At 37.1% G+C, this 5,274-nt stretch overlaps 1 non-coding gene across 1 annotated transcript; it reads left to right on the top strand.

The window, feature by feature from the left end:
* The first annotated feature begins 865 nt into the window (after positions 1-865).
* On the top strand, positions 866-972 carry LOC139856393 (small nucleolar RNA R71). Its single transcript, XR_011761876.1, has one exon. It is a non-coding gene; the product is annotated as a small nucleolar RNA R71 (small nucleolar RNA).
* The last annotated feature ends 4,302 nt before the right edge of the window (positions 973-5,274 follow it).

Here is a 5,274-nt window from a genome sequence, read left to right as displayed (position 1 = left end):
TTGTTGATGCTTCAATTGTTGCTTCAAGAACTCATTTTCTTTTAACAAAAATGCCTCGGTGGTTTCCGCCTTCTTTATGTAATTTTGCATAATCTCCTTTAGACTCTTTGACGGTTGGGGTTGTTGAGTATTTTGTTGAGGTTATTGATTGTAACCTTGGTTATTTTGTTGTTGGGAATAACCTTGGTTGTTTTGATAGCTTTGATTGCCTTGGTAACTTGAGTTGGTTTGGTTGTTATAAGGTTGAGTGTTGTATGGTTGTTGGTTTTGTGATTGAAAGTCGTCGTTTTGGTTTGGGTTATAGTTTGGATTGTAACCTTGATTTCGGTTTTGGTTTGTAAATCCGGGTAGTGGGTTGGTTTGAGTGTTGAAGGAGACTTGTCTTTGGTTAGGATTGAAGTAGCCTTGGCTTGATGAACCACCCCTTTGATAATTTTGATTACTCACATAGTTGACATGAGCATCCGAGTTCATGGGAATATCGTCCAAATCAATATGGTTGCATTGGTTGATTTGAGGAAAATTCTTTGTAAGGTGAGGTCCATCGCATCTTTCACATCCTACTTGCATCACGACAATATATTATTGTATCTTCTTCAACTCTTTCCCGTATGATTGAAATTGATAATTCAAACTAGCAAGCGTGATTTGACCGTTGTCACTCTCCACTTGAGCTACACTTTTCCTTAGCAAATCTCGAGGTGAAGGGGTCCACTCTTAAGTGTGAACCGAGATGTCTTCCAACAAGGTTTCAGCCGCATTTGGCGATTTATACATAAACACTCCTCCCACAGAGGAATCAAGAGTTTGTCTTGTCAAAGGATTAGTACCCCGGTAGAACGTGTTGTTGTACTCATTCTTAGTCAATCCATGTGGTGGACAAGCTCTTAACACTTTCTTGAAACGTATCCATGCATCATATAAAGACTCATCACTCCGTTGAGTGAATGCGTTGATCTCCATCCTAAGTCGTTCTGCCTTTGATGGTGGAAAGAAGTGATTGATAAAAGCGTCACTTAAATCTTGAAGAGTCCTAATCGAATCGGAAGGTAGATTTCTTAACCAAACTTTCGCATCACCTTGAAGAGTAAAGGGGAATGCCCTTAGCTTATAAGCATCATCGGTAACGTCTTTGTGCTTATAAAGATCACAATCGTTGAATAGTTGAAGGTGTTCGAAAGGATTCTCTTCCATTAACTCAGGAAATAGCACATATTTGATCATTGTGAAGATATTACCCTCGATTTTCCAATTTTCGGCCCTGATGGGCTGTTTAGTAATAGCCGGAGGCACCACCGTAGGTGCAACCAACCTAGCATTCCACATTGGTGTGTCATTTGGATCAACTTGCTGTTCATGGTTAACCGGTAGACCATAACCAATTGGATTACCCTCGGGATGAATTAGTTGACCGTTACCATCCATATCTTCAATACAAAATGGCAAAACCTCAAAATTTTTCTTTAATACCCTTTCTTCTCTACGCTTATAAACCCCGTGAACGTGTCTCTCCGGATCGGAAAATGGATGTTTGCACTCTTGATCCTTTTGGGATCTCCTTTTCATACACCACGGTACCTAACCTTCGATCACAACACAAACACAAATATGGTTTTCCAAACACAAATAATATAGTAAAAACAAGAAAATTAACTTTTGCAAGGATAAATCCTTACAAAAGGATCGAACAATTAAAAGCTTAAACCAAAAATTCAACTAGTTAACCACTCCCCGGCGGCGGCGCCAAGAAAGTGTGATACGTGTGGAAATATACACAAATACCCTCAAATTTATAACAAGATTCAAACACAACAAATAAGCATACACAACTAACGAGCAACTTAAAACCCGATCATTATAGCACTTTTCATGTAACTATTCGTTTTAAGTTCGTCCCAAGAGAGCGGTCTAAGTTTAATAATTGAAACTAATAATTGTTCTAGGGTTGTTTGATTGGGGGGTTTTGATTGATTTGACTAACAACTAAAACTCGCACAAGTAAGCAAAGTCTAAATTAACAATTATAACTAGTAACAAGTAGCAAGTAACGAAATAGAGGAGTTTAAATCAATTAAATAAGTAGTGTTCACTTATCTAATCCACTCTATGCTTGGATTGCCCCATTTTTACCCAAATTGCTATCGCATTAGTTGTTGAACTAATAGATGTTTAGCATTTCTACCAAACCTTAATCAAATCACACTTTGCAAACTCACATAAGCATCATATTCTAATATCAAGTTAATTATGAGCGATCATTGAGATTATGCTTGGGTTGAAATCACTTAGAACCCTTCAACTATCAAAATCACTTAAGATAATCGAACACCACTATATTGACTAAAGGCCAATTGAAAACCAACATAAATTAAGAACACAATCACTTGAAATTCTCAATTTAGTTGTCAAGATCACTTAAAGTGTTGAAGCACAAATTGTTTCACTAATCAAATCACTTAGAATAGCTACACAATCTATGTAATCAAAGTAAAGCCTAAAACAAATGCATAGCAATGGATCTATAGCTAACACAATAACACTTGCTCATATATTTCATTCAAAACAACATTTATTCAATGAATTGGGGCAAAATCCTTACACTATAGATTCATAGATAAGCAAACACAATCAAATTAGCCAAGCATGGCTAGGATTACACAAATCAAAAGCATTGAATCACAAATAAACTTTATGTTTAACTATTACAAGTATTCAATTCAAAACTAGAGAAATAAAGGTGGAGATTACAACCCAAATGAGAAAACTAAGTAGATCTGATGATCAGATTGATTGAGCTTTTGCTTGATCCTCTAATTTAGCCTTAATCTCCACTTGGATGATGAAATTAGGTTTTTTAGGATAAGATTCGTGACAAAAACTGCAGCTCTCCCTTTTGAAACCATATCTTATGCCTTTTATAGTTTAAAAATCTGCACCCAAAAACAGCGAGGTACGCCGCACCATGTATAGGTACACCACACCTTATAACGTGGGACCAGGAGCGCCGCACCCTAAGGCTGGTGCGCCGCACCTTATAATTGAAATTCTGTTCTTCAACTTCTGAATTTGAAATATGGGATTTTAGTGTAATGGTGTGCCGCCTTTTGGATCTGGTGCGCCGCACCTTATAACTGCAATTCCAGAATTGCCATTTTTCACTTGGAATTGCCCATTTTGCAACCCCTTTTCACTTTGGATCATGCTCTGCACTTTGGTTCACTAATTTGGCTAGATTTTGGTCAATTTTACACCAATATGAGCTTTTAGCCTTGACCGACACTTTTGCACAAATATATACCTCTCGAGCTCAATGATCCTCAAAACCGAATGAAATGAGGTAAATATTGCGAGATAAAATGTGTATAATTTGAGCAATATCATTGATCTTCTAAAGGATAAGAAATGAGCAGTGGTAGCTCTGGATAAGTCCTGAAGTCTGGTGAGAATATAACGTGCGGCCCTGCTTGTAAGACCCGAATATTTCCTTGTTCATATGTGTAATTAGGTTGAATGAATTGTGGGGTTTCTTTGTATATTTTAAAAAGAGAAAAGAATTCTGCCCAGGCTATCTGCGCGCCGCGCAGGATTATGGCGCGCCGTGCCATATGCTGTGACAGCTCACCCTTCTCTTTTAATTAGATATTTTGAGGGCAAATTGGTAAATTCACTAAAGGGCCGACTTTAAGGCTCTAGATTCAGTTTGGTGAGCCTCATAACACCATTTTCACCTACTTCACCTCTTCCAAATTAATTTATTGAGAGAAAGGGTTTTCTACAGTGAGAGAACTCAAATCAAGGAAGAAGAAGCTGATTTAGGGTCTAAGTGCAAGCATTAAAGTTGTTCATCTATCCTCTAGCTACATTTTGATTATAGTGGTATGCTCTAATCTTGATTTCCTAATTCAATTTTGTGAAAGGGTTAGTGTTAGGGTTAATGGTGAACTTAAAATCCACTTTGTTAGTAAATTAGGTGTTTTGGGTGAATTTGGGTCATGAAGACCCAAAGATGACTAACCTAGGGTTTTCAAGTATTAATTGATGTTTGAGAGCTTAAATTTGTTAGTTAGTTACTAGCACACCTATATCTAAGTAAATGGGTGTTGTGTGGGTTAGTGAATGACCCAAAATGGGTATGTTGACCTTAATTTGTTCAAATGGGTCAAAATGGACCTAAGTTAGTTAATGTTTAAGTGTAATGCATAAATCTTGTGTTGAAATGTGTTTTAAACCTAACTTGGCTAATGATTAGGGTTTTGGGGATGTTAACCCAAATATTAGGGTTAAGGGTGTAAATGGGTCGAAATTTCACCATGGGTCAAGATAACACTAGAATGGAGTTTTAGTTGGTTGACCAACTTGAGTTTGTGATTGATATTATGTACAATGTAATAGGTACGTTACATTGAAGATTTCCGAGCTTGATTATCTTTCACAAGAGATTTTGAGGTGAGTGAAGTAATTATATGTATGTGTATATGACGCGTTTAATTGTGGGTGTTATGGTATGAACCATCGAGCTGGTAGTTTCATAACATGTGTGCTATAAGATGTGAACCACGAGCTGGTAGCATCGAGTGTGAACTACGAGCCGGTAGCACTATAAAATAAGATGTGAACCACGATCCGGTAGCATTGAGTGTGAACCACGATCCGGTAGCACTATAAAATAAGATGTGAACCACGAGCCGGTAGCATCAAGTGTGAACCGGTAGCACTATAAAAGAGTATGACTCAATTGTGTATGGTGTGAACCACGAGCCGGTAGCAACATAGCGTTTATGGTTAACCATATTGAGATTGTCGATTATTTAGCATATTGTTTATATATATATATATATATATATATATATATATATATATATATATATATATATATACATTGTGTTGAGTATATGCTAATGCTGTTTTGTGTTAACGTACGACTTGTTAAGTGTTTTGGGTACGATGACATGCTAATTGAGTTACGAGTTCGTACGAGGTATTTAATGAATGTGATTGCAAATAGATAGGTTATATATATGTATGTGTAATTATTGCATTCACTAAGCTTTGCTTACCCTCTCGTTGTTTACCATTTTATAGGTTCCGGCGTGGACAAGGGTAAGGGCATACGGTTGAATTAGAGATCCCGCTTATTGTTAGGGGACGCTTTTTGGATGTGTTAGCTTTTGGAGTTTGACCGAGACTTGGGTAGTTTAACCCCAAACACCATGCTCATAGTGTCATTTGGAAATTAAACTAATGTGGTCGAAACTCAAACTTTGATATGAAACT

Source organism: Rutidosis leptorrhynchoides, chromosome 6 (genome assembly GCF_046630445.1).
Source record: "Rutidosis leptorrhynchoides isolate AG116_Rl617_1_P2 chromosome 6, CSIRO_AGI_Rlap_v1, whole genome shotgun sequence".
Taxonomy (NCBI): Eukaryota; Viridiplantae; Streptophyta; class Magnoliopsida; order Asterales; family Asteraceae; genus Rutidosis; species Rutidosis leptorrhynchoides.
The sequence above is the reverse complement of the archived record's forward strand: the minus strand, read 5'-3'. Positions and strand labels throughout refer to the sequence as shown.